We start from the raw sequence: 26,212 nt of genomic DNA on the forward strand, positions 1-26,212 counted from the left end.
GAAGAAATGAGAACTTGATATGTCCAGGGAAAGTGTGCCAAAACCTCTGACACTAGGAAAGAAGGTGACGGGAAGATCTTGGCATGTTACGTGTCTGAAAACAGATGCCTTGGATAGATTGTGATTGTCGATACTTTCCCTGTTGAAGAAATGAGAACTTGATATGTCCAGGGAAAGTGTGCCAAAACCTCTGACACAGAAAGATCTTGGTTTGTTAGGTGTGAGAAAACTGATGCCTTGGATGGACAATGACCATTGCTGTTTATCTGACTGGGACGGCCTTGGCCTCGTCGAGATTGTGGTTCCTTATCGATTCGTTCCATGTAGAAGTTTCATGAACAGTTGAATTCATTCTTATTAAACACTGTTGTACAGTTTGAACTTGTGATATCCAGGGCAAACATTGTTCTTCAGTATCCGTGCTCCTTATCTGATACTCATTCGCCTATTATGAAGGACAGCAAAATAAGAGAAAACAATAGGATGCTTAATATTGGATCAAATTGAAGCATCACCTGTGTAATATGGAAGGTGCCCTTTTCAAGAACTGACTCATGATATTGGAGTATGGATGGTGTCCATCTCAACAACTGATCCGTGATTTTTTGTCTTCTTCTCTTATGACAACTCAGTTGACATTGTTATTTTATCATGTTTCTGGCTATACGCCTTGATTTCAGCAGAATAGCAGTATTATTGCAGTATATTGTATCTCATTTGTATTTTCCCGTCAATCTCATTTGTATTCTGTTTATTATCTAAGAACTACTTGTTCTCTTTGTCAAAACCTGATATGATTGTACATAAAATAACAGTTTGCATAAAAAAAAATTGGAAAAAAAAGTATTTAAAAAAAAAAAAAATGGAAAAAAAATTTAAAAGTGAAAAAAAATATTCAAAAAAAAAAAAAAAAAAATTAAAAAAAAAAAAAAAAAAAAGAAAGAAAGAAATAAAAAAAAAAATTTAAAAGGGAAAAAAAAAATTTAAAAAAAAAAAAAAAAAAATTAAAAATGAAATAAATAAATAAAAAAAAAATAAAAAAAAATAATAATAAATGCAAACGGAATATTGTTTATTTACCCTAATTATGTTATATTTAATTTTATTTTGTCTTTCCTCCTAACTTCTAATTGTACAGTTTTTATATGAATCATATTCTTATGAAAACTGTGAGTTCATATCATATTTGTATCATATTCTCATGAAAAACTGTGAGTTTGCAAGTCATTTGATATTTTCCGAATTCTTTTTAATCTCTCTTAAGGTATTTAAAGTTGAATTAATAGATTGCAAAGCAACAATTAAAATTTTTTTTTTCAATTTTATAAATTTATTTCATTAATTCAAAATAATTTGTCTTATTTTTTCTTCAGTATAAAATTTACTTTCTTTAAATCCATTAATTCTGAGCAAATTTTATATATAATATAATGAATAAATGCTACATAAATACAAATTGAACAAGATAGGAAAAAATAATGTTTTTATTACTTTCTTCATTGCCAAATCTGAATTATTGTTAATATTTTGAAATTCTTAACAGGTATATAATAATGCTTAATAGGTTAGATAAAATTAGATATTAACCCTTAACTGTCCGAAAATATTTCAAGTTTATTTTCTTCTAAGTTTGTAACTTAGGACAGAAAATTTCTATAGTGAATATTTATTCTTAAAGTATTATTAATAATTATTATCATGATAAAATTTCTATATTAATTATATAAGCTATTATAATTGCATAACTAATTGAAAATATTAAAGTGATGAAAAGTGGTAAATATTATAAAATAATTTTTACTACCATATTCACTTCGTAGGGCTTGGTTGCCATTGTTTCGTTAAGGGTTAATTCTGAAATATATTTATTTAATTTACTCAATAATTTAATATTTTAGTCAATTTGTGTCTTTTTTATCAAAAAATTAAATTTAATTATTTATTAAATTTTTCACCGAATTATCAGTTTCTTATTTATAATCTTAAATCATTTAAGGCTTGTACTGAAATATGTTATACTTAAATCATATATTTTAACATCAAAAAATTTATTTTTAATTCAAGGTTTGTGAATACTAAGAAAACGTCTATGAATCTCATATGACTTATTGTCTATGAATTAAAAAAAAGTACAAACATTTTTAAAATCTTTGAATCAGATTTGAAATTTTTTTTTCAACATTTGTAGTCAGACTAATCAGCTAGAATATTTGTTGATACTTGGTTAAAATGTAACTAAGTGGTTGGTTAATGTAAATATTAGTTTACTCGTGGGGAAAACTTTAATTTTTATTATTCAGTTTTAATCCTAAATAAATGAATACTTAATATTTTTAAAATCAATACTTTTTTCTTCAAAATATTTTCAAGTTTTTAAAATAGGAAAATAAAAACATAAATAATTCATTGAAACAATTCAGTGAAATTCAGCAAATGAATTTTGTTAAAGTTTGTTCTTATTTTGAGTTTTGTTCTTATTTTTATTCCTCTAAAATAAAGAAAATGTCTGACGAAATAATAAAACTGAATTTTTTTTCTCAAAAAAATATTTAATTTTAAAATTAAAATTTTAAATTTATACCAAATGTAAAATCAAATTTCAAGAAATGGAGAAAACAATTTGGAAACATGTTTTTTTGTCTTCGTTTTTTTTACATTAAAAATAGTTACATGATTTGTGCATATAAAGTGACAGAAAACAATTTATATACGATTCTATTTCAACGATGACTTCTTTCAAAAGCTTTCAAAGAAGATAAAAACAATTTTTTTTTCAAATTAAATTTAAAAAAAAATATATATACTTCTGCAATTAAGCAAAGCATGAAATATTTTTTTCGTACGTTTATTTTAAGCTTTCAGTTTTTGTACTTCAGTTGATTTAATTCTAAAATTCAGAATTAAAGTAAAAATTGAAAAAATTCTTCGCAACTTTATCAAATAACACGTGTCATTTCTATCAAAATATAGAGAATTATCAAAATTACTTACTGAAATTATACAAGAATCAATGGGATCGTAAAATGAAACTTAAACAGTAGTAGTGAGATCGAAAACTTTTGTTAACTAATCCTACTGAATCCCACTTGAAACTTGAATTGAAGGCTGTTCAACATACAATTTTAACTTCATTGTGTTGTAAAAAAGGAAAATTAGTTGTTATTTAGTTCCTTTGGCTAAAGGTACTTGCTTTTTTTTCGAATCAATTTTTCTTAAAGAGCTGCTCATCGGACCCCAGTTCATTTAATTCTTTATAGGAAAATTATATGTTAATTAATTAATGATGTTCCTGCCTTGTCGGGGCGGTGGGACTTGCGTGTACCAATGACCCGGAGGGTTATGCCGGCGGTAGCTTGCTACCGGTAGGGTCTCCCAAGCCGGACAGGTCGAAGGGTTGGTGCCAGACGAAAAAGAATACCAATACGAGCTAAGGTAAACCTTACCTATATGGCGCCCGGATCAACAGAAGCTGCATTTTACCTCCTCCTTATCACTTCGTTGACGCAGAACCTATTAATTTTTGAACTTAGCACTTCTTACAGAGTTCAAAACATATTTCAAAATGTTGCTTTTTGGAATTTTTTTTTTGTTTTTTATGATAAGATCTAAAACATGAATGATACACTTTGGATCATTTTCATACCCGATTCAAAAGTTTAAATATTTTAAGGTTAATTTAAAGTTGAGATGAAGGAAAAAAAAAGATATGAAAAAAAGAAGAAGAAAAAAGGAATTTTGTTAGAATTGTGTTCTGATTTCTTTTAAAAATAAATTTAATTTTTAGAATTTATTGCTTACGTTTAATATATAAATTTAGAAAATAACTTAAAATCGTCAATTCAGTTTTTTGGAGACAATTGTATATATATACTATATATTTTTAAACTTATGTAGGACATTGCTATGTGTGGGAAGTTATTCTAAAAATTACTTATTTTCGCACTTGCAACTTATGTCATAAATTTGGAAAGTGTTGACATTTAGTTAAATACTTGTTTGGATTTCATTTACAAATAAAAAGGTTTTGAAAAATTAAAAAAAAAAAAAGAAAAAAGTGACTGTCGCAAACTTATACCCAACATGTGTATTTGAATTTTAGTTCTAAAATTATAATTTTTTGTTAAAAACTTTTGAAAACAGAGGTGCCAACTATTGCATTTTATTGGTAATTTTCACGATTTCATAGCTGCCAACTCTACTGGATTTTACCAGCTTCTCTTGGTCTACTGGTTTTTGTACATTTTGGAAAAATCCCTAAAATAGGGTAAGTTTCCTAAAAAATAATCCATATTTAAATGGATTTTTTTCGCACAAATTATTGCTTGCTTGAATACATAAAATAAGTATTACAAATACATAATGAAGCAAGTCTCATTTATTGAAAGAAATCGATTAAAAACTCTTCGTACTAAAATATTCAGTTTATTTAATTTTCAGAACTAGTTTTTTAATTTAACTGGAAAATTTTTTTTGATAAATTAAATGCCTATTACTGTTCAAAATCATGAGTTAACATATGGCGTAACATTTCAAGCATATTTAATGGCAATCAAAGCTGGAAAATATTTTTTTATTTTGATGACTGAAAATTCCTTAAGTGTAAAATATTTAGTACATAATGCAGCAAATAAATATTAATTCGTAAAATCTACTGGATTTTTTTCCTATCTATATTGGCGTATGCACTTTAATCAAAGTATATGGATGTTAATTTGAATTTCGTAAATACTAATTGTAAATATTTTTGTGTATATATTGTATATATGTTTGTGTTTTGATGGGAAGTTGGCACTCTCGTTTTCATTTAAGGTGTTGAATCTTGGGCTATTTGAAGTTTTTAGAATCTGTACATTTGTTTCTTTGAATCTGTTTATATATTTTTCAGGGTGCGTAGCGTTTTCAAAAAATGTTTAAAGATGTTTCAATTTTTAAAAGCCTTTAAATGTGCTTTTTTTCACTGGAAGCTTTTAAAAACTGCTTTGATTTTTCCTTTTCCAACTTGAAATTTTTTCTTTACAATCTTTAAAATTTTTTACATAACTAATTATCAATTTACAAAATAGAATGAGTCACTTAATAGTAAAGAAATTTAAAATAGCTCATAAATTGATTTTTATGATGGCTGATAGAGAATGAGCCACTCGGTAGTGAAGAAATATGGAAAATTGCACATAAGTTGTTTTTTTTATGATGGCTGATAGAGAATGAGCCACTAAATAGTGAAGAAATTTAAAATTGCACTTAAAGAGTTCTTTGTCAGAAACTAATTCCTTTATCATGATCATGAAAAGTCTAAAAAGTATTTTGCATTTTTTTAAATATATATTTGAAGAACTTACATCAATAGGAAGAAAACATTTATTAGTGCGCATATCCCAATTTTGATATTTTTCTTAAACTGCTTGAAAATATTTTTTGAGTGCTTAAAAGGTGCTTATTTTTTGTTTAAAAATTTGGCTACGCACCCTGTTTTTTTTGAATTTGTAAAATTAATATTATTGATGTAAATAGTAATGATATTGTGAAGTAAAATGTTAATGTTTGTTAAAATGCATCTTTATTAATTATTCTTGTATTCATCATCATCAATGGCTCGACAATCCAGAGTAGACCTTGGCTTGGCCTTCACAAGAAGTTTTTACCGGGCTAACCTTTTTCCTGCTAGTGTTTACCAGTTAATAGTTTTTAAGACCAAAAGGTCTTTTTTTAGGTCATTTATCCATTTGGCTTGCCTCTTTTTCGTGTGCCAACTGGTCTGGCATTGGAAACTCTTTTTGTGGTCTTCGTTCATTCTGATAACGTGGCCTGATCATTTTATTCTTTGTTGTTTAATACTCTAGTATTAGTAGTATTGGTGTTCATATTTTTGGAAAAGTGAGCATAATTTTTCCAGCCTTTTTTAGTATCATTAAAAAAGGTGTTTTCTTTTTTTCATTTTAAATAATCATAAAAGTAATAAAATAAATGTTTCATTTGAAATGCTTCAATAGAAAGTTTAAAGTTATTCGTATGCATTTTCCCCCATATTTAATGTCCTGAAAAGAAATATCTTTCAGTTTTCTGTTAATCTTAAATATTTTCTTTTCAAAGCCTGTGGAAAAAACGTTAAATGCCGATTTAACGTTTTTTTATGTAGAATTTATTTCCTTTCATCAACATCAATTTTGAAGCAAACTCGAAGGTATAAAGTGACTATGATTTTAGTGGTAGTTGAAGTATCATCATTGACTGTTGCATCTTAATTTGGAAGTAATTAAAATGAGAAAATGAATAAAATCGTTTAAGAGAAATTGATTGATTAAATATTGAAAATGGATATAATTCAGAAATAATGAAGAAAAGAAATATCTTAAAGATGCACATCGAGAATTTTAGATTGGGAATAATATTCAACTGTTGGGACCGAAAGGACACCCCCAGAAGCCACAAATTGAAAGAGAATGAATTTGTTCCCAACGGACAGTTAGGAGCATGGAGAAGAGATCCAAGGTTGGCGAATTATGTGGCATCGCTGTGAGGTACGTATTCAAAAATGAAATAAGATTAAAACAACATTGCCTGGTTAAAATGCGTAATACTTAAAAATAAATGTAAATAAAATAATAATAAAAAAATAATAAAATAATAAAAAATAAAAAAATAAAACATTATTTTTCAAAAAATAATGCTGTAAGATATTTTACTTTTTTTGCAAAAGAAAAGGAATACAATTGAGTACGAAATAATCCTAATAGTAATTGAGAAATTTTGTAATGCTTTCCTAAGAAAATATTTTTTTATATCTTATTCAATGATCTGCAAAATATCTTTGCTAATCTTAACCATCAGACTAAAAAAAAAACACTTTTCACCTTGCTTTGATGGTTAGTCCAACAATAATAATGATAGAATGAATCATAATAGTTAAGTAACATTAATGAAATCAAATTGTTGGTAAACCATCAATATGACTATACAACATCTCCCATTATATTTTGATAGTTGTTGGTCCAACAATAAAAAAGAATAATTTGCTGGTTGACCATCATAATGGTGAACAACATGTTCCATCTTATTTTGATAGTTGTTATTGGTTCAACAACAATATAACATGGTGGTTGAACCATCATACTAGAAAAGCAACATGTTCCATCTTAAACGTATATTTCTGTTTTTATCAGAAAGACTATTCTTTTTCCATACATAAAAAAAGGAAAAGAACTATCTTAAACTTAAATTTTTTTCTTTATCAGAAAGATTCGTCTTTTTCCTTGCGTAAAAAAGGAAAAAAAAGAAAAAAACGTAAAAAAAGGAGGGAAAAGAAAAACTTATATTTTTGTCTTTATCAGAAAGACTCGATCTTTTTCCTTACGTCGTCAGGATTTCGGAACAATACGAAAATTTAAATGAAACAAAAGTTTTAACTTTTGTTATTTTTCATTGAAACATTCCTTTTCAATGAAATGAACAACGGATTAATTTTTGTTAATTTTCATTTCATTGAAGTATAAACTTCAGCATGGTGCGAGCATTTTTTTAAGGTGCTTCTTTTCGATTTTCGCTCTCTAAAAGCCCTTAAAGGTGCTATTTCATGGAGTGCTTTAAAAGGTGCTTAAAAAAGTGCTTAATTTTCCCTTTTCGAAACTGAGTTTTTGGGTTCATAGCGTATGAAAGCGCCAATCATTTGACAGGTTTGCTGAGCTGTGTTCGGTGAGATTATTTCACTCTCATGTGCAACTCTGCTGCATTTAACAAGATATTCTCAATTTCATTTTCCACCCTATGAAATCGAGTCGAATAATTTCTTAATCATTTTTTGGTGGCTAATATAATCAAGAAAAGAGTTCTTTATCAGAAACTAGATATTTTATCATGATCATGTAAAGTGTTTGATTATTCTGATTTTTGTTAATGTATATAGTGCTTAAAAATATTTTTTGAGTGCCTAAAAAGGTGCTTATTGTTTGTCGACCCGATGTCTATTGACCCTAATCATGAACCCTAAATCATGAATAGAGGAAAATCTTCATAAGGACAAATAAGTTATAAAAATAAAATGCTGTCCTTTCAGGGGTCTGTTTAGAAGAAATTTGGGTCCTTTAACGAACCCTTCACAAAATATCTTTTCATAAAAACGGACCCTTCACAAAATAATTTATCTTTTAATGGGACCCTTCACAAATTTGTTTATCTTTATTATTGTTTTGTTAATCAATAAACCCTTCCCCGGAAAGGGGAGGGATGAGAAAGACTGATGTAAGCGAACTAAATTTTGTCTTCGGCAGACGCTTCTTTATTTATTCGTCCGAAATTAATATTCTGCTTTCAGCAGTATAGGCTAAATACCAAATGTTTGTATGTTGCATCGCTAATTTAGTAGCTGCAATTCCTGTTTATTTTTTAAAATTTAATTTTTTTAATTATAATTTTACAGTGATGTACATAATCTTGTATGTCTTTACAATTTAAAAACTCCTTGAAAAAGTTTTTTTTCAATAATGGACCCTATTTGCTCAAATTCACAAAAGGGGACCCTGGTTGAAAGAATGTGACTTAACGTTTATTTTATATTCACAAATTACGTGTAATTTTTTAACAATTTTGCAAAAACGGACCTTTCACAAAATGTCTGGACAGACCTCTGCCATTCCCCAGCCTGTTAAAACCACTACTACCCCAAACTGTGGGGCGAGCCTTTGCATAACAGTCGAAAATGAGTCTGCAGCCAAAACTGCAGTAGCCTTAGCAGTATCAGCCAGTGGTTCTTTTTCCTAACAGGGCAGATAGAACCGTTGGCTCTTCCAATGAGGTGAACCGGGTTCGAATCCCAACTGAACCATACGATTTCCGCATCCAGCTTGCACTGACTACAGTACTGACGTAAAATATCATGAGTCTATTTGCCGCCTGGCTAACTGTGGGAGATTTTCGTGGTTTACTCTGTAACGTAAATGCGGGGTAGTTCCCTTAAAAAATCCCCCATGAAGGCAAATTTCTCTTAAAACTTGATCCAGGAGTTCCCTTGTCTTCTGGATTGGGTTCAAATTTACAAGGATACGGAGTTGAACCTTCCCGAAAAATTGGGTCGGCTGTTTAACGACGCTAAGAAAATTTAAAATAAAATAGGGAAGATAAGCAGAAACGATAACAAAGTCAGAAGTTTGATTCTTTATTGTATGTTTTTAAAATTTCTGAGGCCCTTTTTTTTAAAAAAAAAAACAAGTCTCCAACTGATAGTTATATTATAGGTTAGGTTACCATAGGCCTTAGGTTACCATAGCAAAGTTACATTTTCAAACATCCTCAAGAGCTATAACACATCTGCATCAGAACTGGATATGAAGACAAAATTGCAGGACACTTTAATTGTCCACTAATCTTCAGATTTCCCGCTATGTTTTAAAAAACTTTATCTTTACTTAACAATTTAAACAGTTTTCAATGCATAATGACAGTTCCTAAAATAAAGTTTTGTAAGAGGTACTAAATAGCACAGATGAAAAAGTAGAATTTGATTTACCAGTATAGAAGCTATCAGATATTATACAAATAAATACGATTTACAGATGTGAAGATTGATATACTTATTACGCAAGTAAAAATACATTTTTACAGACTTGAATTTAATTCTGTGGAAGTTTAGCAGCATAGAAGAAAACAGATTCACGCTACATCATGCTGGATTGCAAACAAGTGATAATATCCGAAAAATTCCAAAATTGGTGTTTTCAGCAGCAAAAACACAGATGTTTTTGCTGCTGATGTGGTTTTAAAGCGGCTTATCCGTTTAGGATTTATTTCAGAAGTAGCACATATCCATAAAGTTTTTTTTTGAAAGGAGACGTTTCATAGCTTCTAAACCAAGATTTTAGACAGTTAAATTTTCAATCATAATCAATGGATATTTTCCTTCTGTACCGTAGAACACTGAAAAGTAGCCAACTTTAAGAAAGAAAATTTGCAAGCTCTTAAGATTTACATTTAACAGATGTAATTTCATAAAATTACTGATAGAAGGATGCAAGTCATTTCTAATTTAAATGGGTATAAATATTATAGTATTCTAATAATGTTTACGGCTATTAATTTTCAGCTCCGGTGACTTGGTAATTTCGAACCCAATATAGAAGACAAGGTTACTCCCGGATCAAGCATAATGAGAAATTTGTCTTCATGGAGGGTTTTTTGGAGGAAGGAGGTAACCCCCATTTGCTTTACATGGAAAGGAAAATTACGAAAACCTTCAACGGTTGGCCTGATGGAACGGGAACTCTAACCCATGATCCGTCTACCACTGAGGATATGTTATGTCAGTCCTGGGTCGGACCGAACCGGGTGCGGAATTCGTATCAGACAGCTATCACTGGGACCAAACTCGGGTCACCTCATTAGGAGGCGAGCGCTTTATCCTTTGAGGCACCAAGGCTCTGGTTATGATAAATAGTGAAAAATGACGCAGAGTTAATGTTAGTTTGGTTATCCCAAAATACTCCCTTAAAAATTTTAAATTAAATACAGAATGCGGCAGATACCTAGATCTGGCGCTCTTAATATCACCCGTAAGTCCCCTGAGCTTTAATTGCGAATCCCCACTCCGAAATTATTATAATTAATAATCTCTGCAAATCTAAATAAAGTAAACAGAAATAATTTCTAAATTTTTCGAAAATTTAAAGAGCAAAGTTTCTGAATGCTCATTTAGAAATTTTATTTAAAGGGCCCTGGTCAGCTTAATATTAAGACACGCAGCTCTAATTGAAATTTGAGCATCCCAGGTGTTCGCAAAGGACTTATAACTTCAATTGACGATAATTCTCATTCAAAGACAAAAAGCTATGAAAATATAGATTGTTCTAGTAAAAAATAAATAAAAAAAGACCTCAACGTTGAGGTCAAGAATTCCTCCCCACAGGTCCCGGGCTCTTGTATAAGAGCAATGTTTCCATCATTCAGCCTTATAGCCAAAAGGCTTAATGCAGCAATGCTGTAATGGAGATTAATTTGACCAATCCTGATTGCTTCTGTTACCGTAGATGGTTATAAGAATGGCAACTAACAATTCTTGGTTGGATTTAGGAGGAAACTACTATTTTTTAACAGCTCTATGGCTTCGTCCATTCCAAGAATCAGCTCTATGGCTTCGCTCAATAGCTTCAGCTCAATGACAGCTCTATGGCTTCGTCCATTCCATGGCCAATCAGGTCGTCTGACCCAGAGTCCTACCCCAGCTCTTATCGATTATAACTTACTTTTTCCTCCTTTTAATTTAGTAATGAAGGAAGAAGAGAATTTGCGACGAAAGTTTTCTTCCGCGGTATGGCGTCCTCTTAACACATCTGAAATGGAAAGGAAGTCCTAATTTTAGTCAACCAGATGCAAGATCAGCTCCAGTGTATTATTAACTTACTTTTTCCTTCTTTTAAATTAGTAATGAGGGAAAAAGAGAATTTGCGTTGAAAGTTTTCTTCCGCGGTATGGCGTCCTCTTAACACATCTGAAATGGAAAGGAAGTCCTAATTTTAGTCAACCAGATGCAAGATCAGCTCCAGTGTATTATTAACTTACTTTTTCCTTCTTTTAAATTAGTAATGAGGGAAGAAGAGAATTTGCGTTGAAAGTTTTCTTCCGCGGTATGGCGTCCTCTTAACACATCTGAAATGGAAAGGAAGTCCTAATTTTAGTCAACCAGATGCAAGATCAGCTCCAGTGTATTTTAACTTACTTTTTCCTTCTTTTAAATTAGTAATGAGGGAAGAAGAGAATTTGCGTTGAAAGTTTTCTTCCGCGGTATGGCGTCCTCTTAACACATCTGAAATCGAAAGGAAGTCCTAATTTTAGTCAACCAGATGCAAGATCAGCTCCAGTGTATTATTAACTTACTTTTTCCTTCTTTTAAATTAGTAATGAGGGAAAAAGAGAATTTGCGTTGAAAGTTTTCTTCCGCGGTATGGCGTCCTCTTAACACATCTGAAATGGAAAGGAAGTCCTAATTTTAGTCAACCAGATGCAAGATCAGCTCCAGTGTATTATTAACTTACTTTTTCCTTCTTTTAAATTAGTAATGAGGGAAGAAGAGAATTTGCGTTGAAAGTTTTCTTCCGCGGTATGGCGTCCTCTTAACACATCTGAAATCGAAAGGAAGTCCTAATTTTAGTCAACCAGATGCAAGATCAGCTCCAGTGTATTATTAACTTACTTTTTCCTTCTTTTAAATTAGTAATGAGGGAAAAAGAGAATTTGCGACGAAAGTTTTCTTCCGCGGTATGGCGTCCTCTTAACACATCTGAAATGGAAAGGAAGTCCTAATTTTAGTCAACCAGATGCAAGATCAGCTCCAGTGTATTATTAACTTACTTTTTCCTTCTTTTAAATTAGTAATGAGGGAAGAAGAGAATTTGCGTTGAAAGTTTTCTTCCGCGGTATGGCGTCCTCTTAACACATCTGAAATCGAAAGGAAGTCCTAATTTTAGTCAACCAGATGCAAGATCAGCTCCAGTGTATTATTAACTTACTTTTTCCTTCTTTTAAATTAGTAATGAGGGAAAAAGAGAATTTGCGACGAAAGTTTTCTTCCGCGGTATGGCGTCCTCTTAACACATCTGAAATGGAAAGGAAGTCCTAATTTTAGTCAACCAGATGCAAGATCAGCTCCAGTGTATTATTAACTTACTTTTTCCTTCTTTTAAATTAGTAATGAGGGAAGAAGAGAATTTGCGTTGAAAGTTTTCTTCCGCGGTATGGCGTCCTCTTAACACATCTGAAATGGAAAGGAAGTCCTAATTTTAGTCAACCAGATGCAAGATCAGCTCCAGTGTATTTTAACTTACTTTTTCCTTCTTTTAAATTAGTAATGAGGGAAGAAGAGAATTTGCGTTGAAAGTTTTCTTCCGCGGTATGGCGTCCTCTTAACACATCTGAAATCGAAAGGAAGTCCTAATTTTAGTCAACCAGATGCAAGATCAGCTCCAGTGTATTATTAACTTACTTTTTCCTTCTTTTAAATTAGTAATGAGGGAAAAAGAGAATTTGCGTTGAAAGTTTTCTTCCGCGGTATGGCGTCCTCTTAACACATCTGAAATGGAAAGGAAGTCCTAATTTTAGTCAACCAGATGCAAGATCAGCTCCAGTGTATTATTAACTTACTTTTTCCTTCTTTTAAATTAGTAATGAGGGAAGAAGAGAATTTGCGTTGAAAGTTTTCTTCCGCGGTATGGCGTCCTCTTAACACATCTGAAATCGAAAGGAAGTCCTAATTTTAGTCAACCAGATGCAAGATCAGCTCCAGTGTATTATTAACTTACTTTTTCCTTCTTTTAAATTAGTAATGAGGGAAAAAGAGAATTTGCGTTGAAAGTTTTCTTCCGCGGTATGGCGTCCTCTTAACACATCTGAAATCGAAAGGAAGTCCTAATTTTAGTCAACCAGATGCAAGATCAGCTCCAGTGTATTATTAACTTACTTTTTCCTTCTTTTAAATTAGTAATGAGGGAAGAAGAGAATTTGCGTTGAAAGTTTTCTTCCGCGGTATGGCGTCCTCTTAACACATCTGAAATCGAAAGGAAGTCCTAATTTTAGTCAACCAGATGCAAGATCAGCTCCAGTGTATTATTAACTTACTTTTTCCTTCTTTTAAATTAGTAATGAGGGAAAAAGAGAATTTGCGTTGAAAGTTTTCTTCCGCGGTATGGCGTCCTCTTAACACATCTGAAATGGAAAGGAAGTCCTAATTTTAGTCAACCAGATGCAAGATCAGCTCCAGTGTATTATTAACTTACTTTTTCCTTCTTTTAAATTAGTAATGAGGGAAGAAGAGAATTTGCGTTGAAAGTTTTCTTCCGCGGTATGGCGTCCTCTTAACACATCTGAAATCGAAAGGAAGTCCTAATTTTAGTCAACCAGATGCAAGATCAGCTCCAGTGTATTATTAACTTACTTTTTCCTTCTTTTAAATTAGTAATGAGGGAAAAAGAGAATTTGCGACGAAAGTTTTCTTCCGCGGTATGGCGTCCTCTTAACACATCTGAAATGGAAAGGAAGTCCTAATTTTAGTCAACCAGATGCAAGATCAGCTCCAGTGTATTATTAACTTACTTTTTCCTTCTTTTAAATTAGTAATGAGGGAAGAAGAGAATTTGCGTTGAAAGTTTTCTTCCGCGGTATGGCGTCCTCTTAACACATCTGAAATCGAAAGGAAGTCCTAATTTTAGTCAACCAGATGCAAGATCAGCTCCAGTGTATTATTAACTTACTTTTTCCTTCTTTTAAATTAGTAATGAGGGAAAAAGAGAATTTGCGACGAAAGTTTTCTTCCGCGGTATGGCGTCCTCTTAACACATCTGAAATGGAAAGGAAGTCCTAATTTTAGTCAACCAGATGCAAGATCAGCTCCAGTGTATTATTAACTTACTTTTTCCTTCTTTTAAATTAGTAATGAGGGAAAAAGAGAATTTGCGTTGAAAGTTTTCTTCCGCGGTATGGCGTCCTCTTAACACATCTGAAATGGAAAGGAAGTCCTAATTTTAGTCAACCAGATGCAAGATCAGCTCCAGTGTATTATTAACTTACTTTTTCCTTCTTTTAAATTAGTAATGAGGGAAGAAGAGAATTTGCGTTGAAAGTTTTCTTCCGCGGTATGGCGTCCTCTTAACACATCTGAAATGGAAAGGAAGTCCTAATTTTAGTCAACCAGATGCAAGATCAGCTCCAGTGTATTTTAACTTACTTTTTCCTTCTTTTAAATTAGTAATGAGGGAAGAAGAGAATTTGCGTTGAAAGTTTTCTTCCGCGGTATGGCGTCCTCTTAACACATCTGAAATCGAAAGGAAGTCCTAATTTTAGTCAACCAGATGCAAGATCAGCTCCAGTGTATTTTAACTTACTTTTTCCTTCTTTTAAATTAGTAATGAGGGAAGAAGAGAATTTGCGTTGAAAGTTTTCTTCCGCGGTATGGCGTCCTCTTAACACATCTGAAATCGAAAGGAAGTCCTAATTTTAGTCAACCAGATGCAAGATCAGCTCCAGTGTATTATTAACTTACTTTTTCCTTCTTTTAAATTAGTAATGAGGGAAAAAGAGAATTTGCGTTGAAAGTTTTCTTCCGCGGTATGGCGTCCTCTTAACACATCTGAAATGGAAAGGAAGTCCTAATTTTAGTCAACCAGATGCAAGATCAGCTCCAGTGTATTATTAACTTACTTTTTCCTTCTTTTAAATTAGTAATGAGGGAAGAAGAGAATTTGCGTTGAAAGTTTTCTTCCGCGGTATGGCGTCCTCTTAACACATCTGAAATCGAAAGGAAGTCCTAATTTTAGTCAACCAGATGCAAGATCAGCTCCAGTGTATTATTAACTTACTTTTTCCTTCTTTTAAATTAGTAATGAGGGAAAAAGAGAATTTGCGTTGAAAGTTTTCTTCCGCGGTATGGCGTCCTCTTAACACATCTGAAATCGAAAGGAAGTCCTAATTTTAGTCAACCAGATGCAAGATCAGCTCCAGTGTATTATTAACTTACTTTTTCCTTCTTTTAAATTAGTAATGAGGGAAGAAGAGAATTTGCGTTGAAAGTTTTCTTCCGCGGTATGGCGTCCTCTTAACACATCTGAAATCGAAAGGAAGTCCTAATTTTAGTCAACCAGATGCAAGATCAGCTCCAGTGTATTATTAACTTACTTTTTCCTTCTTTTAAATTAGTAATGAGGGAAAAAGAGAATTTGCGTTGAAAGTTTTCTTCCGCGGTATGGCGTCCTCTTAACACATCTGAAATGGAAAGGAAGTCCTAATTTTAGTCAACCAGATGCAAGATCAGCTCCAGTGTATTATTAACTTACTTTTTCCTTCTTTTAAATTAGTAATGAGGGAAGAAGAGAATTTGCGTTGAAAGTTTTCTTCCGCGGTATGGCGTCCTCTTAACACATCTGAAATCGAAAGGAAGTCCTAATTTTAGTCAACCAGATGCAAGATCAGCTCCAGTGTATTATTAACTTACTTTTTCCTTCTTTTAAATTAGTAATGAGGGAAAAAGAGAATTTGCGACGAAAGTTTTCTTCCGCGGTATGGCGTCCTCTTAACACATCTGAAATGGAAAGGAAGTCCTAATTTTAGTCAACCAGATGCAAGATCAGCTCCAGTGTATTATTAACTTACTTTTTCCTTCTTTTAAATTAGTAATGAGGGAAGAAGAGAATTTGCGTTGAAAGTTTTCTTCCGCGGTATGGCGTCCTCTTAACACATCTGAAATCGAAAGGAAGTCCTAATTTTAGTCAACCAGATGCAAGATCAGCTCCAGTGTATTATTAACTTACTTTTTCCTTCTTTTAAATTAGTAATGAGGGAAAAAGAGAATTTGCGACGAAAGTTTTCTTCCGCGGTATGGCGTCCTCTTAACACATCTGAAATGGAAAGGAAGTCCTAATTTTAGTCAACCAGATGCAAGATCAGCTCCAGTGTATTATTAACTTACTTTTTCCTTCTTTTAAATTAGTAATGAGGGAAAAAGAGAATTTGCGTTGAAAGTTTTCTTCCGCGGTATGGCGTCCTCTTAACACATCTGAAATGGAAAGGAAGTCCTAATTTTAGTCAACCAGATGCAAGATCAGCTCCAGTGTATTATTAACTTACTTTTTCCTTCTTTTAAATTAGTAATGAGGGAAGAAGAGAATTTGCGTTGAAAGTTTTCTTCCGCGGTATGGCGTCCTCTTAACACATCTGAAATGGAAAGGAAGTCCTAATTTTAGTCAACCAGATGCAAGATCAGCTCCAGTGTATTTTAACTTACTTTTTCCTTCTTTTAAATTAGTAATGAGGGAAGAAGAGAATTTGCGTTGAAAGTTTTCTTCCGCGGTATGGCGTCCTCTTAACACATCTGAAATCGAAAGGAAGTCCTAATTTTAGTCAACCAGATGCAAGATCAGCTCCAGTGTATTATTAACTTACTTTTTCCTTCTTTTAAATTAGTAATGAGGGAAAAAGAGAATTTGCGACGAAAGTTTTCTTCCGCGGTATGGCGTCCTCTTAACACATCTGAAATGGAAAGGAAGTCCTAATTTTAGTCAACCAGATGCAAGATCAGCTCCAGTGTATTATTAACTTACTTTTTCCTTCTTTTAAATTAGTAATGAGGGAAAAAGAGAATTTGCGTTGAAAGTTTTCTTCCGCGGTATGGCGTCCTCTTAACACATCTGAAATGGAAAGGAAGTCCTAATTTTAGTCAACCAGATGCAAGATCAGCTCCAGTGTATTATTAACTTACTTTTTCCTTCTTTTAAATTAGTAATGAGGGAAGAAGAGAATTTGCGTTGAAAGTTTTCTTCCGCGGTATGGCGTCCTCTTAACACATCTGAAATGGAAAGGAAGTCCTAATTTTAGTCAACCAGATGCAAGATCAGCTCCAGTGTATTTTAACTTACTTTTTCCTTCTTTTAAATTAGTAATGAGGGAAGAAGAGAATTTGCGTTGAAAGTTTTCTTCCGCGGTATGGCGTCCTCTTAACACATCTGAAATCGAAAGGAAGTCCTAATTTTAGTCAACCAGATGCAAGATCAGCTCCAGTGTATTATTAACTTACTTTTTCCTTCTTTTAAATTAGTAATGAGGGAAAAAGAGAATTTGCGTTGAAAGTTTTCTTCCGCGGTATGGCGTCCTCTTAACACATCTGAAATGGAAAGGAAGTCCTAATTTTAGTCAACCAGATGCAAGATCAGCTCCAGTGTATTATTAACTTACTTTTTCCTTCTTTTAAATTAGTAATGAGGGAAGAAGAGAATTTGCGTTGAAAGTTTTCTTCCGCGGTATGGCGTCCTCTTAACACATCTGAAATCGAAAGGAAGTCCTAATTTTAGTCAACCAGATGCAAGATCAGCTCCAGTGTATTATTAACTTACTTTTTCCTTCTTTTAAATTAGTAATGAGGGAAAAAGAGAATTTGCGTTGAAAGTTTTCTTCCGCGGTATGGCGTCCTCTTAACACATCTGAAATCGAAAGGAAGTCCTAATTTTAGTCAACCAGATGCAAGATCAGCTCCAGTGTATTATTAACTTACTTTTTCCTTCTTTTAAATTAGTAATGAGGGAAGAAGAGAATTTGCGTTGAAAGTTTTCTTCCGCGGTATGGCGTCCTCTTAACACATCTGAAATGGAAAGGAAGTCCTAATTTTAGTCAACCAGGTGCAAGATCAGCTCCAGTGTATTATTAACTTACTTTTTCCTTCTTTTAAATTAGAAAGAAAAAAAGTTAAAGAATTTTATCTTGTTTTTTTCCTATTAAATATGCTGCAAGAAATTTAACTGTTAACTATTATTGCTGAAAACCTCTTAAAATAATATTGCCAACTCAAAAGAAACAACATTATTTAAACATTTGACTTCCGATATTGGTTTAAATGAAATATAATCAATCAATATTATAAAGAGATGTTTAGATAAAATAAAGTATTAAATGGCTCTATATAGAAGTGTAAGTAAATATAAATTATATAATATAAGTGTAATATAAGTGTATAATATAAGTGTAAGTAAATATATTACTTATCCAAGATTTTCTGGTAACACTGTTTGCCATTTGGGGGTACACTTTGTGCACGAACAACTTAAAGTAACACATTAAAAAAAATTTTTATTCAATAGAAACAATTTATTTTACAATAATTTTCTTCACATCTATCTTAATTAAAAAAAAAAAAACTAAAGCTGTACCAAAAAAATTAAAAATTTAAATAAAACTTTACTTAAAATAAATTTAGTCAAGATGATTAAAAAAAAAAGCAAACATTTTAAATAAAATATTTTAAAATATTAACACTTTCCTAGTACCAATTTATACTTCATTTGTTCCTCCCATTCTCCCGTTTTTTTAATTTTTATTTTTAATGTTTTTTTTTCTTTCTTTTTACTAATAACTACTTTGTTGCCTGCAATGCTGTTGTCTGGGGAAGACAATAGAATGTGCAATGGGCGTTGTAGGATGATGATGTCCCACCTCGTTTGAGGTAGGGAGGCCCAGTAGCACTTTCAAAGTATCAGGCAGTACAAAACTCTCTTCTGTTATTATTTAAGCTCTAACGTTTCCTCATATTTTTTAAATATTTTTTTTCTAATATGTAACTCATACGTTATTTGTTCTTTCCTTTCTCACCTTTTTTTAATCTTTATTTTTAATGTTTTTTTTTCTTCCTTTTTACTAATAACCACATTGTTGCCTGCAATGCTGTTGTCTGGGGAAGACACTAGAATGTGCAATGGGCGTTGTAGGATGATGATGTCCCACCTCGTTTGAGGTAGGGAGGCCCATTAACACTTTCAAAGTATCAGGCAGTACAAAACTCTCTTCTGTTATTATTTAAGCTCTAACGTTTCCTCATATTTTTTAAATATTCTTTTTCTAATATGTAACTGATACGTTATTTGTTCTTTCCGCTCTCACCTTTTTTTAATCTTTATTTTTAATGTTTTTTTTCTTCCTTTTTACTAATAACCACTTTTTTGCCTGCAATGCTGTTGTCTGGGGAAGACACAAGAATGTGCAATGGGCGTTGTAGGATGATGATGTCCCACCTCGTTTGAGGTAGGGAGGCCCATTAACACTTTCAAAGTATCAGGCAGTACAAAACTCTCTTCTGTTATTATTTAAGCTCTAACGTTTCCTCATATTTTTTAAATATTTTTTTTCTAATATGTAACTCATACGTTATTTGTTCTTTCCTTTCTCACCTTTTTTTATTCTTTATTTTTAATGTTTTTTTTTCTTCCTTTTTACTAATAACCACTTTGTTGCCTGCAATGCTGTTGTCTGGGGAAGACACTAGAATGTGCAATGGGCGTTGTAGGATGATGATGTCCCACCTCGTTTGAGGTAGGGAGGCCCATTAACACTTTCAAAGTATCAGGCAGTACAAAACTCTCTTCTGTTATTACTTAAGCTCTAACGTTTCCTCATATTTTTTAAATATTTTTTTTCTAATATGTAACTCATACGTTATTTGTTCTTTCCGCTCTCACCTTTTTTTAATCTTTATTTTTAATGTTTTTTTTTCTTCCTTTTTACTAATAACCACATTGTTGCCTGCAATGCTGTTGTCTGGGGAAGACACTAGAATGTGCAATGGGCGTTGTAGGATGATGATGTCCCACCTCGTTTGAGGTAGGGAGGCCCATTAACACTTTCAAAGTATCAGGCAGTACAAAACTCTCTTCTGTTATTATTTAAGCTGTAACGTTTCCTCATTTTTTTTAAATATTTTTTTTCTAATATGTAACTGATACGTTATTTGTTCTTTCCGCTCTCACCTTTTTTTAATCTTTATTTTTAATGTTTTTTTTTTCTTCCTTTTTACTAATAACCACATTGTTGCCTGCAATGCTGTTGTCTGGGGAAGACACTAGAATGTGCAATGGGCGTTGTAGGATGATGATGTCCCACCTCGTTTGAGGTAGGGAGGCCCATTAACACTTTCAAAGTATCAGGCAGTACAAAACTCTCTTCTGTTATTATTTAAGCTCTAACGTTTCCTCATATTTTTTAAATATTTTTTTTCTAATATGTAACTGATACGTTATTTGTTCTTTCCGCTCTCACCTTTTTTTAATCTTTATTTTTAATGTTTTTTTTTTCTTCCTTTTTACTAATAACCACATTGTTGCCTGCAATGCTGTTGTCTGGGGAAGACACTAGAATGTGCAATGGGCGTTGTAGGATGATGATGTCCCACCTCGTTTGAGGTAGGGAGGCCCATTAACACTTTCAAAGTATCAGGCAGTACAAAACTCTCTTCTGTTATTATTTAAGCTCTAACGTTTCCTCATATTTTTTAAATATTTTTTTTCTAATATGTAACTGATACGTTATTTGTTCTTTCCGCTCTCACCTTTTTTTAATCTTTATTTTTAATGTTTTTTTTTCTTCCTTTTTACTAATAACCACATTGTTGCCTGCAATGCTGTTGTCTGGGGAAGACACTAGAATGTGCAATGGGCGTTGTAGGATGATGATGTCCCACCTCGTTTGAGGTAGGGAGGCCCATTAACACTTTCAAAGTATCAGGCAGTACAAAACTCTCTTCTGTTATTATTTAAGCTCTAACGTTTCCTCATATTTTTTAAATATTTTTTTTCTAATATGTAACTGATACGTTATTTGTTCTTTCCGCTCTCACCTTTTTTTAATCTTTATTTTTAATGTTTTTTTTTTCTTCCTTTTTACTAATAACCACATTGTTGCCTGCAATGCTGTTGTCTGGGGAAGACACTAGAATGTGCAATGGGCGTTGTAGGATGATGATGTCCCACCTCGTTTGAGGTAGGGAGGCCCATTAACACTTTCAAAGTATCAGGCAGTACAAAACTCTCTTCTGTTATTATTTAAGCTCTAACGTTTCCTCATATTTTTTAAATATTTTTTTTCTAATATGTAACTGATACGTTATTTGTTCTTTCCGCTCTCACCTTTTTTTAATCTTTATTTTTAATGTTTTTTTTTTCTTCCTTTTTACTAATAACCACATTGTTGCCTGCAATGCTGTTGTCTGGGGAAGACACTAGAATGTGCAATGGGCGTTGTAGGATGATGATGTCCCACCTCGTTTGAGGTAGGGAGGCCCATTAACACTTTCAAAGTATCAGGCAGTACAAAACTCTCTTCTGTTATTATTTAAGCTCTAACGTTTCCTCATATTTTTTAAATATTTTTTTTCTAATATGTAACTGATACGTTATTTGTTCTTTCCGCTCTCACCTTTTTTTAATCTTTATTTTTAATGTTTTTTTTTCTTCCTTTTTACTAATAACCACTTTGTTGCCTGCAATGCTGTTGTCTGGGGAAGACACTAGAATGTGCAATGGGCGTTGTAGGATGATGATGTCCCACCTCGTTTGAGGTAGGGAGGCCCATTAACACTTTCAAAGTATCAGGCAGTACAAAACTCTCTTCTGTTATTATTTAAGCTCTAACGTTTCCTCATATTTTTTAAATATTTTTTTTCTAATATGTAACTGATACGTTATTTGTTCTTTCCGCTCTCACCTTTTTTTAATCTTTATTTTTAATGTTTTTTTTTTCTTCCTTTTTACTAATAACCACATTGTTGCCTGCAATGCTGTTGTCTGGGGAAGACACTAGAATGTGCAATGGGCGTTGTAGGATGATGATGTCCCACCTCGTTTGAGGTAGGGAGGCCCATTAACACTTTCAAAGTATCAGGCAGTACAAAACTCTCTTCTGTTATTATTTAAGCTCTAACGTTTCCTCATATTTTTTAAATATTTTTTTTCTAATATGTAACTGATACGTTATTTGTTCTTTCCGCTCTCGCCTTTTTTTAATCTTTATTTTTAATGTTTTTTTTTCTTCCTTTTTACTAATAACCACATTGTTGCCTGCAATGCTGTTGTCTGGGGAAGACACTAGAATGTGCAATGGGCGTTGTAGGATGATGATGTCCCACCTCGTTTGAGGTAGGGAGGCCCAGTAGCACTTTCAAAGTATCAGGCAGTACAAAACTCTCTTCTGTTATTATTTAAGCTCTAACGTTTCCTCATATTTTTTAAATATTTTTTTTCTAATATGTAACTGATACGTTATTTGTTCTTTCCGCTCTCACCTTTTTTTAATCTTTATTTTTAATGTTTTTTTTTCTTCCTTTTAACTAATAACCACTTTGTTGCCTGCAATGCTGTTGTCTGGGGAAGACACTAGAATGTGCAAAGGGCGTTGTAGGATGATGATGTCCCACCTCGTTTGAGGTAGGGAGGCCCAGTAACACTTTCAAAGTATCAGGCAGTACAAAACTCTCTTCTGTTATTATTTAAGCTCTAACGTTTCCTCATATTTTTTAAATATTTTTTTTCTAATATGTAACTGATACGTTATTTGTTCTTTCCGCTCTCACCTTTTTTTAATCTTTATTTTTAATGTTTTTTTTTTCTTCCTTTTAACTAATAACCACTTTGTTGCCTGCAATGCTGTTGTCTGGGGAAGACACTAGAATGTGCAAAGGGCGTTGTAGGATGATGATGTCCCACCTCGTTTGAGGTAGGGAGGCCCAGTAACACTTTCAAAGTATCAGGCAGTACAAAACTCTCTTCTGTTATTATTTAAGCTCTAACGTTTCCTCATATTTTTTAAATATTTTTTTTCTAATATGTAACTGATACGTTATTTGTTCTTTCCGCTCTCACCTTTTTTTAATCTTTATTTTTAATGTTTTTTTTTTCTTCCTTTTAACTAATAACCACTTTGTTGCCTGCAATGCTGTTGTCTGGGGAAGACAACAGCGCGGTATGGCGTCCACTTTATAACACATCTGAAAAGGAAAGTAAGTCCTAATTTTTCACGACCGGGTGTAAGAGCTGCTCTATTGTTTTATTAACTCCTTCTTTTGAATTAGTAATGAAGGAGGAGGAAAATTTGCAACGGAAGTTTTCCTTTCGCGGTATGGCGTACTCTTAATAACACATCTGAAAAGGAAAGTAAGTAATAATTTTTCACAACCCGTGTAAGAGCTGCTCTATTGTTCTATGAACTCCTTCTTTTGAATTAGTAAGGAATGAAGAGGAAAATTTGCGACGTAAGTTTTCTTTCGCGGTATGGCGTACTCTTAATAACACATCTGATTTGAAAGGAAATCCTAATTTTTCACAACCGGGTGTTAGAGCTGCTCTATTGTTTAATTAACTCCTTCTTTTGAATTAGTAATGAAGGATGAGGAAAATGTGCAACGGAAGTTTTCTTTCGCGGTATGGCGTCCTCTTAATAACACATCTAAAAAGGAAAGTAAGTCCTAATTTTCCCCCACCATGTGTAAGAGCTGCTCTATTGTTTAATTAACTCCTTCTTTTGAATTAGTAATGAAGGAAGAGGAAAGTTGCGACGGAAGTTTTCTTCCGCGGTATGGCGTCCTCATAATAACACATCTGAAAACGAAAGTAAGAACTAATTTTTCACAACCGGGTGTAAGAGCTGCTCTATTGTTTAATTAACTCCTTCTTTTGAATTAGTAATGAAGGAAGAGGAAAATTTGTGATGGAAGTTTTCTTCCGCGGTATGGCGTCCTCTTAAAAACACATCTAAACAGAAAGGAAATCCTAATTTTTCACAACCGGGTGTTAGAGGTGCTCTATTGTTTAATTAACTCCTTCTTTTGAATTAGTAATGAAGGAAGAGGAAAGTTGCGACGGAAGTTTTCTTCCGCGGTATGGCGTCCTCATAATAACACATCTGAAAACGAAAGTAAGAACTAATTTTTCACAACCGGGTGTAAGAGCTGCTCTATTGTTTAATTAACTCCTTCTTTTGAATTAGTAATGAAGGAAGAGGAAAATTTGTGATGGAAGTTTTCTTCCGCGGTATGGCGTCCTCTTAAAAACACATCTAAACAGAAAGGAAATCCTAATTTTTCACAACCGGGTGTTAGAGGTGCTCTATTGTTTAATTAACTCCTTCTTTTGAATTAGTAATGAAGGATGAGGAAAATGTGCAACGGAAGTTTTCTTTCGCGGTATGGCGTCCTCTTAATAACACATCTAAAAAGGAAAGTAAGTCCTAATTTTCCCCCACCATGTGTAAGAGCTGCTCTATTGTTTAATTAACTCCTTCTTTTGAATTAGTAATGAAGGAAGAGGAAAGTTGCGACGGAAGTTTTCTTCCGCGGTATGGCGTCCTCATAATAACACATCTGAAAACGAAAGTAAGAACTAATTTTTCACAACCGGGTGTAAGAGCTGCTCTATTGTTTAATTAACTCCTTCTTTTGAATTAGTAATGAAGGAAGAGGAAAGTTGCGACGGAAGTTTTCTTCCGCGGTATGGCGTCCTCATAATAACACATCTGAAAACGAAAGTAAGAACTAATTTTTCACAACCGGGTGTAAGAGCTGCTCTATTGTTTAATTAACTCCTTCTTTTGAATTAGTAATGAAGGAAGAGGAAAGTTGCGACGGAAGTTTTCTTCCGCGGTATGGCGTCCTCATAATAACACATCTGAAAACGAAAGTAAGAACTAATTTTTCACAACCGGGTGTTAGAGGTGCTCTATTGTTTAATTAACTCCTTCTTTTGAATTAGTAATGAAGGAAGAGGAAAGTTGCGACGGAAGTTTTCTTCCGCGGTATGGCGTCCTCATAATAACACATCTGAAAACGAAAGTAAGAACTAATTTTTCACAACCGGGTGTAAGAGCTGCTCTATTGTTTAATTAACTCCTTCTTTTGAATTAGTAATGAAGGAAGAGGAAAATTTGTGATGGAAGTTTTCTTCCGCGGTATGGCGTCCTCTTAAAAACACATCTAAACAGAAAGGAAATCCTAATTTTTCACAACCGGGTGTTAGAGGTGCTCTATTGTTTAATTAACTCCTTCTTTTGAATTAGTAATGAAGGATGAGGAAAATGTGCAACGGAAGTTTTCTTTCGCGGTATGGCGTCCTCTTAATAACACATCTAAAAAGGAAAGTAAGTCCTAATTTTCCCCCACCATGTGTAAGAGCTGCTCTATTGTTTAATTAACTCCTTCTTTTGAATTAGTAATGAAGGAAGAGGAAAGTTGCGACGGAAGTTTTCTTCCGCGGTATGGCGTCCTCATAATAACACATCTGAAAACGAAAGTAAGAACTAATTTTTCACAACCGGGTGTAAGAGCTGCTCTATTGTTTAATTAACTCCTTCTTTTGAATTAGTAATGAAGGAAGAGGAAAGTTGCGACGGAAGTTTTCTTCCGCGGTATGGCGTCCTCATAATAACACATCTGAAAACGAAAGTAAGAACTAATTTTTCACAACCGGGTGTAAGAGCTGCTCTATTGTTTAATTAACTCCTTCTTTTGAATTAGTAATGAAGGAAGAGGAAAGTTGCGACGGAAGTTTTCTTCCGCGGTATGGCGTCCTCATAATAACACATCTGAAAACGAAAGTAAGAACTAATTTTTCACAACCGGGTGTAAGAGCTGCTCTATTGTTTAATTAACTCCTTCTTTTGAATTAGTAATGAAGGAAGAGGAAAGTTGCGACGGAAGTTTTCTTCCGCGGTATGGCGTCCTCATAATAACACATCTGAAAACGAAAGTAAGAACTAATTTTTCACAACCGGGTGTAAGAGCTGCTCTATTGTTTAATTAACTCCTTCTTTTGAATTAGTAATGAAGGAAGAGGAAAGTTGCGACGGAAGTTTTCTTCCGCGGTATGGCGTCCTCATAATAACACATCTGAAAACGAAAGTAAGAACTAATTTTTCACAACCGGGTGTAAGAGCTGCT

The sequence above is a fragment of the Parasteatoda tepidariorum genome, chromosome 7, assembly GCF_982258835.1.
Source record: "Parasteatoda tepidariorum strain Cologne lab strain chromosome 7, Ptep-v5.0, whole genome shotgun sequence".
Classification (NCBI taxonomy): Eukaryota; Metazoa; Arthropoda; class Arachnida; order Araneae; family Theridiidae; genus Parasteatoda; species Parasteatoda tepidariorum.